This window comes from Heptranchias perlo, chromosome 12 (assembly GCF_035084215.1).
Source record: "Heptranchias perlo isolate sHepPer1 chromosome 12, sHepPer1.hap1, whole genome shotgun sequence".
Classification (NCBI taxonomy): Eukaryota; Metazoa; Chordata; class Chondrichthyes; order Hexanchiformes; family Hexanchidae; genus Heptranchias; species Heptranchias perlo.
In genome coordinates, this window is record NC_090336.1 from 68173463 (window position 1) to 68188199 (window position 14737).

At 47.5% G+C, this 14737-nt stretch overlaps 2 non-coding genes and 7 pseudogenes across 2 annotated transcripts; 3 read left to right on the top strand and 6 right to left on the bottom strand.

Moving 5' to 3' along the window:
* Positions 1-950: 950 nt before the first annotated feature.
* On the bottom strand, positions 951-1078 carry LOC137330536 (U2 spliceosomal RNA; annotated as a pseudogene).
* Positions 1079-2928: 1850 nt separating this feature from the next.
* On the top strand, positions 2929-3101 carry LOC137330602 (U2 spliceosomal RNA; annotated as a pseudogene).
* A 1469-nt stretch (positions 3102-4570) lies between these two features.
* LOC137328914 (U2 spliceosomal RNA) lies at positions 4571-4682 on the bottom strand (annotated as a pseudogene).
* Positions 4683-5499: 817 nt separating this feature from the next.
* LOC137328264 (U2 spliceosomal RNA) lies at positions 5500-5690 on the bottom strand. Its single transcript, XR_010964746.1, has one exon. It is a non-coding gene; the product is annotated as a U2 spliceosomal RNA (small nuclear RNA).
* Positions 5691-7949: 2259 nt separating this feature from the next.
* LOC137330546 (U2 spliceosomal RNA) lies at positions 7950-8122 on the top strand (annotated as a pseudogene).
* A 1469-nt stretch (positions 8123-9591) lies between these two features.
* On the bottom strand, positions 9592-9703 carry LOC137328954 (U2 spliceosomal RNA; annotated as a pseudogene).
* An 817-nt stretch (positions 9704-10520) lies between these two features.
* Positions 10521-10711, bottom strand: LOC137328265 (U2 spliceosomal RNA). The gene has a single exon (XR_010964747.1). It is a non-coding gene; the product is annotated as a U2 spliceosomal RNA (small nuclear RNA).
* A 2259-nt stretch (positions 10712-12970) lies between these two features.
* On the top strand, positions 12971-13143 carry LOC137330622 (U2 spliceosomal RNA; annotated as a pseudogene).
* Positions 13144-14612: 1469 nt separating this feature from the next.
* On the bottom strand, positions 14613-14724 carry LOC137328955 (U2 spliceosomal RNA; annotated as a pseudogene).
* Between the last annotated feature and the right edge of the window lie 13 nt (positions 14725-14737).

A 14737-nucleotide genomic window follows, 5' to 3' on the forward strand; every position in this document is an offset into this window, starting at 1 on the left:
CCAGCACGCAAACGACCAATCACAGCAAAGTCCGCACTTTGCGAGCGCACGAGGTCGCGGCCAGCGTTCCAGTCCGCTCAGATCCAAATAAGCCCGAAAAGGAACACACTTGATCTAAGCCAAAAGGCCGAGAAGCGATAACCGGTAAACTCCCGCTCCTGCTCCATTCTTCCTCGGACTCTCTCTACTTCTTCAAAATGGTGTTGGGTGACTGAGCTTAGGTGTGAAGAGTGGCCGGCAAACTTTGAGCAACACAATATTTTTTACCAGAACATCTAACCAAGATGAAAAGCCATCTGCGTAACACCCCCCTTCCCTTTGGCTGAGGTAACACGATCACAGCTTTTGCATTTTCGGGTGCTTAATCAACGGGCGCGCAGGATCTCAATGGAGCGCAGAATCGGTCCTGCAGCTGCCAAGTAAAGTCTGGGGTTTGCTAAGGCTGGTTCCCGGCAATAAGTCATAGGAGACAGGCAGGGTGGCATGGGAATAGACTGCAGCAGGCGTGGCGGGCAGGGCGGGGTGCATGTGCCCAACACCACCAACCCCCATCCACCCACCCATCCTTTTCCAATAGAGGCGGCCGTGCCTGCAGTCGCACGGAAATCCAACAGGGGGCAACCTCCAGCTTAGCTGTCGAGCGGGAAACGTGGTGAGGCCTCACCCTGAAATATAGGCCAAGTCCCCATGGACAGATACGGGAAGAAAAACACAATGGTGGCTGCTTACCTTGCTGGGCAGGAGTGAAAGTGGCGTCAGCGGCGTTGGCAACATGGCGCACCGGCCGGGCGAGGAACAACGCGTAGCGAGCAACAACCTACGAAGGAAAGGAGAGCATGGTCAAGCAGCTGTAAAAAGTTTTCCTTCTTTTATAACAATATTGACTACAGTAATAACATATGGTCCAAAAAAGAAACAAAATCTGTTTTTGTTTTTCGAATCTCCCCGAAGGGAGCTGCACCGATCCTGGAAGCACTGCTGTACCAGGTCGATGCGTGGAGTGGACGGAGCAAGCTCTTGTTCCATCTCTCTGTTCCAAAAATCAATTTATCATTCGGTCCCGAAGCCGAGAAGCGATAACCTCCTGAATAGACGTTTCCCATTTCACTGACTGTGAAAAGACTGAGTGTCAAAGTGGAAATGGCAACTCAAGCCCTCTGCTGGTGACACTGCTGCTACTGTAGGGAGCCATGTGTTCAGCCTCATGTATCTGTTTCCAGGGGATTGATGGCAATGCCCCTGCTGGTCCAGTGGTTAGAATGTAACATTTATCAATCCTTGTTGAGACCCGGGTTCGAATCCGGGTCAGGGGATGATTTTCTGGTGCAGATTAATTGGCACCATCAAGAAAATCTCTCATCCTGAGTGCAATGCTCCACCCAAACCAGTCCCTTTTACTCACCTGAACACTCAGTTGGGAGCACAGTTTCATCTCACAGCTTTCAATGTGGCCATTCACAGTGCACTCTCTCCAAACACACACACTGTCTGCTTGCTTTTTTAAAGTCAGCAACGTGAAGTTATTTCGCCTCTCACTTGTGGCAGTTTAAACGTTGCCAACCGTTAACATTGTGTCTCTCGCGCTCTCTGTTTCGGGAAATGTCTGATTTGGAAACAATTAATTCTGGAACTGCAATTTTAAAACTGCAGTAATTTTTCACACAACAACTGGAGTTAAATGCTTCAGGTCAGGAGACCAAGTCTGTGGAAAGTGGCATGTCCCAATACACAGGCTTGCAGCTTCCTGAAAAGTGACCTGAGACTGACGTCTTTCCCTCCAAGGTAAAACTGCAAGAGGGAAAAGGAAGAAAGGGAGTGGCACTCATCCAGAACAGAAGAAAACAAACAACACCCCAGTTGCAATATATCAGCATTCTGAGTAATAATCCAGGCTCCAAAAATCTGTTCAGCATTTTTAATATCTGGGCGCACCGTTCCCAGAGACAGTGCAAGAGCAACACAGGAGGCACGTTCAAATGCACCAGCAGCCCAAACAAATAATCCAGCAACTAATCTGTAACTCCTGCATGATCCCTTTAAATACCGCTGGTGGCGGGGGATGTGGGGGGTCTTTCATGCCCTTTAAGTTATGTTCAGCTGTGCGAGGTTGAGACAGTGCTTTGGATGGAGTGTGGAGTTCCAAAATAGAAGCAGTCCCTTTAAATCAGTGTCTTACAAATGAGTTACTGCCCCCGGGGTGCAATCGGAAAAACCGAGGCCAGTACCAATCAGAGGTGTGACGTGATGCTCGAGGAAGGGAACAGGCTTATCCTAGCTGCTAGAAAAGTGAAAACTATCCATACTGTAAAAAAGTCTGTCACAAAACTTTTGACTTGAAATACAAAATAGCGAGCTTACCTGAGCGTGTGTCACAGCCTTTGCCCTCTGACCCCTTTATCTCTCCCAGCTGGTCTCCTTTTTTTTGCCCTTTCAGTGTTACGTCCTGGTTTCTTGTGCTTACTGTAGCTTCCAGACTCCTCCTGGCAATACGCTTGGCCGGCCTCTACTTGTGAGTGCTCTGTGACAGATCAGCGCTCTGTATTCTTTCTGCCATCAGTCGTGGTTTCTAAAGGAGAAACATTTAACTCGTTCAATCATCTCTTGCCTGCGTAAAATCCAGGTAGAACCTAAAATGCTGCTGTTTCATCCGCTCCCAGCACTGTGTGTCTTTTCTTTTCCTCAGTTTGGGTGTGAGTGGGTATTGTTGTCTCCAGCCCTCCTTGCTGACACAGACAGGTTTCAGGTACAGAGATGGGCCAACACCATGACCCCTCCCCCGACTCCAGCCCATTAAACAAAAGCAGACATCAGGCCCATTAACTGAGCAGAAATAAATGGTCAGAGAACTAAATCTGGCTTCACAATGGGCCACAAAAAAATCTTAAGAAGGGGGGCAGACAGATCAGAGCAGGAGGGAGTTTACAAATTATAATTTCTTGGCTTTTGGTTAAGATCAAGTGTAACATTCTTAACAAATTACCATGTGATGTCCCCTATCTGGGGGCCAAATATTAAATTTTGCAACACAGAGATGGAATAAGGACTTGCTCCACCATTGCAGGGGCTGCAGGAAAGTTTCACTCTCCCCCCGCCCTCCTTCAGGGGAAACCTCGAAGTAACAGATCGACTATTGAATTCTTAGACCGAGATGCCTTTGAGTAGCTCACAATTATGGAGTCACTCACACCCTCTCTTCTCTCTCCAGCTCCTTCTTTGCTCGTGATCATTAATTAAGCATTTTTTCAATGTCAATTTATATTTTATTTCATAAAATTTACGGATACACACAGTTCAATGTAAAAAGAGAAATGAAATTTCAAGCAATACAGTTCAAACCAATACAACAATAACAACTTGCATTTATATTGGGCCTTTAATGGAGTGAAACTTCCCAAGGTGCTTCACAGGAGCGATTATCAAACAAAATTTGACACTGGGACACATAAGGAGATATTAGGACAGGTAACTAAAAGCTTGGTCAAAGTGGTAGGTTTTAAGGAGTGTTTTAAAGGAGGCGAGAGAGGTAGAGAGGCAGAGAGGTTTAGGGAGGGAATTCCAGAGCTTAGGGCCGAGGCAACTGAAGGCACGGTCACCAATGATGACATTTGGCCGAACGTCTTGTCGCCAGAACTGACCAACAGGGCCCGGGATGTAGCCTGAATGGCAGTGAGAATGGGAGGGGAGAGATTAAGGGAGGAAATGAGGGCAGTGAACTCAGAGGAGAGAGAGCATGATGAGTTGAGATGGACGTTGAAATCATCAAGGATGAGAAGTCGCTCGGTGCAGAGGCTGAGGGAGGAAATCAGTGAAGATATCTCAGTGAGAAACTTTGTGTGGGACTTGGGTGGGCGGTAGAGAATGAGGATTTTAAAGGAGAGGCAATTAAATGCAGATCGGACACACTACGATCCCGTTATTACAATTGAAGTCACAATCCAAATCTTCTAATACATTCTGTACAATACAAGGTGGGGTGGCCTTCCACGGTGCCTTTCCCCGTAGAGCTTTTGCGTAGGTCGCACCTCGCCTCAGTGCGTCCCGCAGCACGTACTCCTGGATCTTGGAATGTGCCACTCGGCAACACTCAATCCTGGACAGCTCCTTCAGCTGGAAGACCAGCAGGTCTCGGGTGGACCAAAGGGCCTTCTTCACCGACATGATGGTCTTCCAGCAGCAGTTGATATCTGCCTCTGTGTGCGTCCCGGGGAACAGCCCGTAGAGCACAGCGTCCTGTGTTATCGGACTGTTTGGGATGAACCGGGACATAGAGAACAGAGAAACATAGAAAATAGGAGCAAGAGTAGGCCATTCAAAATGATCATGGCTGATCGTCTAACTCAGTACCCTGTTCCCGCTTTTTCCCCATATCCCTTGATCCCTTTAGCATGAAGAAATATATCTATCTCCTTCTTGAATACATCCAATGACTTGGCCTCCACTGCCTTCTGTGGCAGAGAATTCCACAGGTTCACCACCCTCTGAGTGAAGAAATTTCTCCTCCTCTCGGTTCTAAATGGCATACCCCGTATCCTGAGACTGTGACCCCTGGTTCTGAACTCCCCAGCCTTCGGGAACATCCTCCCTGCACCTAATATTTGGTCCCCAGAGAGGGGACGTATCAGATATTAAACTGATAAGAACAGAAACTACACTTGATCTGAGCCAAAAGGCCGAGAAGCGATAACCGGTAAACTCCCGCTCCTGCTCCATTCTTCCTCGGCCTCTCTCTACTTCTTCAAAATGGTGTTGGGTGACTGAGCTTAGGTGTGAAGAGTGGCCGGCAGACTTTGAGCAAGAGAACATTTTTTGCCAGGACATCTAACCAAGATGAAAAGCCATCTGCGTAACACCCCCCTTCCCTTTGGCTGAGGTAACACGATCACAGCTTTTGCATTTTCGGGTGCTTAATCAACGGGCGCGCAGGATCTCAATGGAGCGCAGAATCGGTCCTGCAGCTGCCAAGTAAAGTCTGGGGTTTGCTAAGGCTGGTTCCCGGCAATAAGTCGTAGGAGACAGGCAGGGTGGCATGGGCAATAGACTGCAGCAGGCGTGGTGGGCAGGGCGGGGTGCATGTGCCCAACACCACCAACCCCCATCCACCCACCCACCCATCCTTTTCCAATGGAGGCGGCCGTGCCTGCAGTCGCACGGAAATCCAACAGGGGGCAACCTCCAGCTTAGCTGTCGAGCGGGAAACGTGGTGAGGCCTCACCCTGAAATATAGGCCAAGTCCCCATGGACAGATACGGGAAGAAAAACACAATGGTGGCTGCTTACCTTGCTGAGCAGGAGTGAAAGTGGCGTCAGCGGCGTTGGCAACATGGCACACCGGCCGGGCGAGAAACAACGCGTAGCGAGCAACAACCTACGAAGGAAAGGAGAGCATGGTCAAGCAGCTGTAAAAAGTTTTCCTTCTTTTATAACAATATTGACTACAGTAATAACATATGGTCCAAAAAAGAAACAAAATCTGCTTTTTGTTTTTCGAATCTCCCCGAAGGGAGCTGCACCGATCCTGGAAGCACTGCTATACCAGGTCGATGCGCGGAGTGGACGGAGCAAGCTCTCGTTCCATCTCTCTGTTCCAAAAATCAATTTAATATTCGGTCCCCAGATAGGGGACGTATCAGATATTAAACTGATAAGAACAGAAACTACACTGGATCTGAGCAAAAAGGCCGAGAAGCGATAACTTCCTGAATGGATGTTTCCCATTTCACTGTCTGCGAAAAGTCTCTCAAAGTGGAAATGGCAACTCAAGCCCTCTGCTGGTGACACTGCTGCTACTGTAGGGAGCCATGTGTTCAGCCTCATGTATCTGTTTCCAGGGGATTGATGGTAACTCCCCTGGTGGTCTAGTGGTTAGGATGCAATATTTAAAACTCATTTGTCATCCTGGGTTTGAACCCAGTCAGGGGATGATTTTCTGGTGCAGATTAATTGGCACCGTCAAGAAAATCTCTCATCCTGAGCGCAATGCTCCACCCAAACCAGTGCCTTTTACTCACCTTAACACTCAGTTTGGAGCACAGTTTAATCTCACAGCTTTCAATATGGCCATTCACAGTGCACTCTCTCCAAACACACACACTGTCTGCTTGCTTTTTTAAAGTCAGCAACGTGAAGTTATTTCGCCTCTCAATTGTGGCAGTTTAAACGTTGCCAACCGTTAACGTTGTGTCTCTCGCTCTCTCTGTTTCGGGAAATGTCTGATTTGGAAACAATTAATTCTGGAACTGCCAGTTTAAAACTGCAGTAATTTTTCACACAACAACTGGAGTTAAATGCTGCAGATCAGGAGACCAAGTCTGTGGAAAGTGGCACGTCCCAATACACAGGCTTGCAGCTTCCTGAAAAGTGACCTGAGACTGACGTCTTTCCCTCCAAGGTAAAACTGCAAGAGGGAAAAGGAAGAAAGGGAGTGGCACTCATCCAGACCAGGAGAAAACAAAAAACACCCCAGTTGCAATATATCAGCATTCTGAGTAATAATACAGGCTCCAAAAATCTGTTCAGCATTTTTAATATCTGGGCGCACCGTTCCCAGAGACAGTGCAAGAGCAACACAGGAGGCACGTTCAAATGCACCAGCAGCCCAAACAAATAATCCAGCAACTAATCTGTAACTCCTGCATGATCCCTTTAAATACCGCTGGTGGCGGGGGATGTGGGGGGTCTTTCATGCCCTTTAAGTTATGTTCAGCTGTGCGAGGTTGAGACAGTGCTTTGGATGGAGTGTGGAGTTCCAAAATAGAAGCAGTCCCTTTAAATCAGTGTCGTACAAATGAGATACTGCCCCCGGGGTGCAATCGGAAAGCCGAGGCCAGTCGCTCCAAAATACAGCACAGCTCAGCCAGCATCTCCTTAGCAACCGCTGCCAGTGAATGATTATAATCACAAAAAGAATAGAGGTGGGAATGTCTGCAGCTTCCTCTGCAGTTTGTCAAGCAGTTATCTTAAAGTGTTTACACCATTGTTGTTTGGGCAATTGCTCGAGATGAGATTTCTTTTGAATCTTTTCCCTTCCTTCTTAAAGATTATTTTCTTCAAAATTTTAGAATTTTTCAACCCCAACCCACAGTTGTTCACAAGCTAAACTTGGGAACAAAACTCCATCCGTGCACAGCACAGTGACTGCCAGCCTGTGCTGATTTCCTCTCTCCTTTCTTTTTATCGTCATTTCAAACTACAATCAGTCCGTGTGCGGCTGCCAAGGTAAATGGCGAGGGAGGGCAGAAGGAAACCACCATGCAGGGGTGTGACGTGACGCTCGAGGAAGGGAACAGGCTTATCCTAGCTGCTCGAAAAGTGAAAACTATCCATACTGTCAAAAAGTCTGTCACAAAACTTTTGACTTGAAATACAAAATAGTGAGCTTACCTGAGCGTGTGTCACAGCCTTTGCCCTCTGACCCCTTTATCTCTCCCAGCTGGTCTCCTTTTTTTTGCCCTTTCAGTGTTACGTCCTGGTTTCTTGTGCTTACTGTAGCTTCCAGACTCCTCCTGGCAATACGCTTAGCCGGCCTCTACTTGTGAGTGCTCTGTGACAGATCAGCGCTCTGTATTCTTTCTGCCATCAGTCGTGGTTTCTAAAGGAGAAACATTTAACTCGTTCAATCATCTCTTGCCTGCGTAAAATCCAGGTAGAACCTAAAATGCTGCTGTTTCATCCGCTCCCAGCACTGTGTGTCTTGTCTTTTCCTCAGTTTGGGTGTGAGTGGGTATTGTTGTCTCCAGCCCTCCTGCTGACACAGACAGGTTTCAGGTACAGAGATGGGCCAACACCATGACCCCTCCCCCGACTCCAGCCCATTAAACAAAAGCAGACATCAGGCCCATTAACCGAGCAGAAATAAATGGTCAGAGAACTAAATCTGGCTTCACAATGGGCCACAAAAAAATCTTAAGAAGGGGGGCAGACAGATCAGAGCAGGAGGGAGTTTACAAATTATAATTTCTTGGCTTTTGGTTAAGATCAAGTGTAACATTCTTAACAAATTACCATGTGATGTCCCCTATCTGGGGGCCAAATATTAAATTTTGCAACAGAGAGATGGAATAAGGACTTGCTCCACCATTGCAGGGGCTGCAGGAAAGTTTCACTCTCCCCCCGCCCTCCTTCAGGGGAAACCTCGAAGTAACAGATCGACTATTGAATTCTTAGACCGAGATGCCTTTGAGTAGCTCACAATTATGGAGTCACTCACACCCTCTCTTCTCTCTCCAGCTCCTTCTTTGCTCGTGATCAATAATTAAGCATTTTTTCAATGTCAATTTATATTTTATTTCATAAAATTTACGGATACACACAGTTCAATGTAAAAAGAGAAATGAAATTTCAAGCAATACAGTTCAAACCAATACAACAATAACAACTTGCATTTATATAGGGCCTTTAATGGAGTGAAACTTCCCAAGGTGCTTCACAGGAGCGATTATCAAACAAAATTTGACACCAAGGCACAGAAGGAAGTATATGGACAGGTGACCAAAAGCTTGGTCAAAGTGGTAGGTTTTAAGGAGTGTTTTAAAGGAGGCGAGAGAGGTAGAGAGGCAGAGAGGTTTAGGGAGGGAATTCCAGAGCTTAGGGCCGAGGCAACTGAAGGCACGGTCACCAATGATGACATTTGGCCGAACGTCTTGTCGCCAGAACTGACCAACAGGGCCCGGGATGTAGCCTGAATGGCAGTGAGAATGGGAGGGGAGAGATTAAGGGAGGAAATGAGGGCAGTGAACTCAGAGGAGAGAGAGCATGATGAGTTGAGATGGACGTTGAAATCATCAAGGATGAGAAGTCGCTCGGTGCAGAGGCTGAGGGAGGAAATCAGTGAAGATATCTCAGTGAGAAACTTTGTGTGGGACTTGGGTGGGCGGTAGAGAATGAGGATTTTAAAGGAGAGGCAATTAAATGCAGATCGTACACACTACGATCCCGTTATTACAATTGAAGTCACAATCCAAATCTTCTAATACATTCTGTACAATACAAGGTGGGGTGGCCTTCCACGGTGCCTTTCCCCGTAGAGCTTTTGCGTAGGTCGCACCTCGCCTCAGTGCGTCCCGCAGCACGTACTCCTGGATCTTGGAATGTGCCACTCGGCAACACTCAATCCTGGACAGCTCCTTCAGCTGGAAGACCAGCAGGTCTCGGGTGGACCAAAGGGCCTTCTTCACCGACATGATGGTCTTCCAGCAGCAGTTGATATCTGCCTCTGTGTGCGTCCCGGGGAACAGCCCGTAGAGCACAGCGTCCTTTGTTATCGGACTGTTTGGGATGAACCGGGACATAGAGAACAGAGAAACATAGAAAATAGGAGCAAGAGTAGGCCATTCAAAATGATCATGGCTGATCGTCTAACTCAGGACCCTGTTCCCGCTTTTTCCCCATCTCCCTTGATCCCTTTAGCATGAAGAAATATATCTATCTCCTTCTTGAATACATCCAATGACTTGGCCTCCACTGCCTTCTGTGGCAGAGAATTCCACAGGTTCACCACCCTCTGAGTGAAGAAATTTCTCCTCCTCTCGGTTCTAAATGGCATACCCCGTATCCTGAGACTGTGACCCCTGGTTCTGGACTCCCCAGCCATCGGGAACATCCTCCCTGCACCTAATATTTGGTCCCCAGAGAGGGGACGTATCAGATATTAAACTGATAAGAACAGAAACTACACTTGATCTGAGCCAAAAGGCCGAGAAGCGATAACCGGTAAACTCCCGCTCCTGCTCCATTCTTCCTCGGACTCTCTCTACTTCTTCAAAATGGTGTTGGGTGACTGAGCTTAGGTGTGAAGAGTGGCCGGCAGACTTTGAGCAAGAGAACATTTTTTGCCAGGACATCTAACCAAGATGAAAAGCCATCTCCGTAACACCCCCCTTCCCTTTGGCTGAGGTAACACGATCACAGCTTTTGCATTTTCGGGTGCTTAATCAACGGGCGCGCAGGATCTCAATGGAGCGCAGAATCGGTCCTGCAGCTGCCAAGTAAAGTCTGGGGTTTGCTAAGGCTGGTTCCCGGCAATAAGTCGTAGGAGACAGGCAGGGTGGCATGGGCAATAGACTGCAGCAGGCGTGGTGGGCAGGGCGGGGTGCATGTGCCCAACACCACCAACCCCCATCCACCCACCCACCCATCCTTTTCCAATGGAGGCGCCCGTGCCTGCAGTCGCACGGAAATCCAACAGGGGGCAACCTCCAGCTTAGCTGTCGAGCGGGAAACGTGGTGAGGCCTCACCCTGAAATATAGGCCAAGTCCCCATGGACAGATACGGGAAGAAAAACACAATGGTGGCTGCTTACCTTGCTGAGCAGGAGTGAAAGTGGCGTCAGTGGCGTTGGCAACATGGCACACCGGCCGGGCGAGGAACAACGCGTAGCGAGCAACAACCTACGAAGGAAAGGAGAGCATGGTCAAGCAGCTGTAAAAAGTTTTCCTTCTTTTATAACAATATTGACTACAGTAATAACATATGGTCCAAAAAAGAAACAAAATCTGCTTTTTGTTTTTCGAATCTCCCCGAAGGGAGCTGCACCGATCCTGGAAGCACTGCTATACCAGGTCGATGCGCGGAGTGGACGGAGCAAGCTCTCGTTCCATCTCTCTGTTCCAAAAATCAATTTAATATTCGGTCCCCAGATAGGGGACGTATCAGATATTAAACTGATAAGAACAGAAACTACACTGGATCTGAGCAAAAAGGCCGAGAAGCGATAACTTCCTGAATGGATGTTTCCCATTTCACTGTCTGCGAAAAGTCTCTCAAAGTGGAAATGGCAACTCAAGCCCTCTGCTGGTGACACTGCTGCTACTGTAGGGAGCCATGTGTTCAGCCTCATGTATCTGTTTCCAGGGGATTGATGGTAACTCCCCTGGTGGTCTAGTGGTTAGGATGCAATATTTAAAACTCATTTGTCGTCCTGGGTTTGAACCCAGTCAGGGGATGATTTTCTGGTGCAGATTAATTGGCACCGTCAAGAAAATCTCTCATCCTGAGCGCAATGCTCCACCCAAACCAGTGCCTTTTACTCACCTTAACACTCAGTTTGGAGCACAGTTTAATCTCACAGCTTTCAATGTGGCCATTCACAGTGCACTCTCTCCAAACACACACACTGTCTGCTTGCTTTTTTAAAGTCAGCAACGTGAAGTTATTTCGCCTCTCAATTGTGGCAGTTTAAACGTTGCCAACCGTTAACGTTGTGTCTCTCGCTCTCTCTGTTTCGGGAAATGTCTGATTTGGAAACAATTAATTCTGGAACTGCCAGTTTAAAACTGCAGTAATTTTTCACACAACAACTGGAGTTAAATGCTGCAGATCAGGAGACCAAGTCTGTGGAAAGTGGCACGTCCCAATACACAGGCTTGCAGCTTCCTGAAAAGTGACCTGAGACTGACGTCTTTCCCTCCAAGGTAAAACTGCAAGAGGGAAAAGGAAGAAAGGGAGTGGCACTCATCCAGACCAGGAGAAAACAAAAAACACCCCAGTTGCAATATATCAGCATTCTGAGTAATAATCCAGGCTCCAAAAATCTGTTCAGCATTTTTAATATCTGGGCGCACCGTTCCCAGAGACAGTGCAAGAGCAACACAGGAGGCACGTTCAAATGCACCAGCAGCCCAAACAAATAATCCAGCAACTAATCTGTAACTCCTGCATGATCCCTTTAAATACCGCTGGTGGCGGGGGATGTGGGGGGTCTTTCATGCCCTTTAAGTTATGTTCAGCTGTGCGAGGTTGAGACAGTGCTTTGGATGGAGTGTGGAGTTCCAAAATAGAAGCAGTCCCTTTAAATCAGTGTCGTACAAATGAGTTACTGCCCCCGGGGTGCAATCGGAAAGCCGAGGCCAGTCGCTCCAAAATACAGCACAGCTCAGCCAGCATCTCCTTAGCAACCGCTGCCAGTGAATGATTATAATCACAAAAAGAATAGAGGTGGGAATGTCTGCAGCTTCCTCTGCAGTTTGTCAAGCAGTTATCTTAAAGTGTTTACACCATTGTTGTTTGGGCAATTGCTCGAGATGAGATTTCTTTTGAATCTTTTCCCTTCCTTCTTAAAGATTATTTTCTTCAAAATTTTAGAATTTTTCAACCCCAACCCACAGTTGTTCACAAGCTAAACTTGGGAACAAAACTCCATCCGTGCACAGCACAGTGACTGCCAGCCTGTGCTGATTTCCTCTCTCCTTTCTTTTTATCGTCATTTCAAACTACAATCAGTCCGTGTGCGGCTGCCAAGGTAAATGGCGAGGGAGGGCAGAAGGAAACCACCATGCAGGGGTGTGACGTGACGCTCGAGGAAGGGAACAGGCTTATCCTAGCTGCTCGAAAAGTGAAAACTATCCATACTGTCAAAAAGTCTGTCACAAAACTTTTGACTTGAAATACAAAATAGTGAGCTTACCTGAGCGTGTGTCACAGCCTTTGCCCTCTTACCCCTTTATCTCTCCCAGCTGGTCTCCTTTTTTTTGCCCTTTCAGTGTTACGTCCTGGTTTCTTGTGCTTACTGTAGCTTCCAGACTCCTCCTGGCAATACGCTTAGCCGGCCTCTACTTGTGAGTGCTCTGTGACAGATCAGCGCTCTGTATTCTTTCTGCCATCAGTCGTGGTTTCTAAAGGAGAAACATTTAACTCGTTCAATCATCTCTTGCCTGCGTAAAATCCAGGTAGAACCTAAAATGCTGCTGTTTCATCCGCTCCCAGCACTGTGTGTCTTGTCTTTTCCTCAGTTTGGGTGTGAGTGGGTATTGTTGTCTCCAGCCCTCCTGCTGACACAGACAGGTTTCAGGTACAGAGATGGGCCAACACCATGACCCCTCCCCCGACTCCAGCCCATTAAACAAAAGCAGACATCAGGCCCATTAACCGAGCAGAAATAAATGGTCAGAGAACTAAATCTGGCTTCACAATGGGCCACAAAAAAATCTTAAGAAGGGGGGCAGACAGATCAGAGCAGGAGGGAGTTTACAAATTATAATTTCTTGGCTTTTGGTTAAGATCAAGTGTAACATTCTTAACAAATTACCATGTGATGTCCCCTATCTGGGAGCCAAATATTAAATTTTGCAACACAGAGATGGAATAAGGACTTGCTCCACCATTGCAGGGGCTGCAGGAAAGTTTCACTCTCCCCCCGCCCTCCTTCAGGGGAAACCTCGAAGTAACAGATCGACTATTGAATTCTTAGACCGAGATGCCTTTGAGTAGCTCACAATTATGGAGTCACTCACACCCTCTCTTCTCTCTCCAGCTCCTTCTTTGCTCGTGATCAATAATTAAGCATTTTTTCAATGTCAATTTATATTTTATTTCATAAAATTTACGGATACACACAGTTCAATGTAAAAAGAGAAATGAAATTTCAAGCAATACAGTTCAAACCAATACAACAATAACAACTTGCATTTATAGAGGGCCTTTAATGGAGTGAAACTTCCCAAGGTGCTTCACAGGAGCGATTATCAAACAAAATTTGACACCAAGGCACAGAAGGAAGTATATGGACAGGTGACCAAAAGCTTGGTCAAAGTGGTAGGTTTTAAGGAGTGTTTTAAAGGAGGCGAGAGAGGTAGAGAGGCAGAGAGGTTTAGGGAGGGAATTCCAGAGCTTAGGGCCGAGGCAACTGAAGGCACGGTCACCAATGATGACATTTGGCCGAACGTCTTGTCGCCAGAACTGACCAACAGGGCCCGGGATGTAGCCTGAATGGCAGTGAGAATGGGAGGGGAGAGATTAAGGGAGGAAATGAGGGCAGTGAACTCAGAGGAGAGAGAGCATGATGAGTTGAGATGGACGTTGAAATCATCAAGGATGAGAAGTCGCTCGGTGCAGAGGCTGAGGGAGGAAATCAGTGAAGATATCTCAGTGAGAAACTTTGTGTGGGACTTGGGTGGGCGGTAGAGAATGAGGATTTTAAAGGAGAGGCAATTAAATGCAGATCGTACACACTACGATCCCGTTATTACAATTGAAGTCACAATCCAAATCTTCTAATACATTCTGTACAATACAAGGTGGGGTGGCCTTCCACGGTGCCTTTCCCCGTAGAGCTTTTGCGTAGGTCGCACCTCGCCTCAGTGCGTCCCGCAGCACGTACTCCTGGATCTTGGAATGTGCCACTCGGCAACACTCAATCCTGGACAGCTCCTTCAGCTGGAAGACCAGCAGGTCTCGGGTGGACCAAAGGGCCTTCTTCACCGACATGATGGTCTTCCAGCAGCAGTTGATATCTGCCTCTGTGTGCGTCCCGGGGAACAGCCCGTAGAGCACAGCGTCCTGTGTTATCGGACTGTTTGGGATGAACCGGGACATAGAGAACAGAGAAACATAGAAAATAGGAGCAAGAGTAGGCCATTCAAAATGATCATGGCTGATCGTCTAACTCAGTACCCTGTTCCCGCTTTTTCCCCATCTCCCTTGATCCCTTTAGCATGAAGAAATATATCTATCTCCTTCTTGAATACATCCAATGACTTGGCCTCCACTGCCTTCTGTGGCAGAGAATTCCACAGGTTCACCACCCTCTGAGTGAAGAAATTTCTCCTCCTCTCGGTTCTAAATGGCATACCCCGTATCCTGAGACTGTGACCCCTGGTTCTGGACTCCCCAGCCATCGGGAACATCCTCCCTGCACCTAATATTTGGTCCCCAGAGAGGGGACGTATCAGATATTAAACTGATAAGAACAGAAACTACACTTGATCTGAGCCAAAAGGCCGAGAAGCGATAACCGGTAAACTC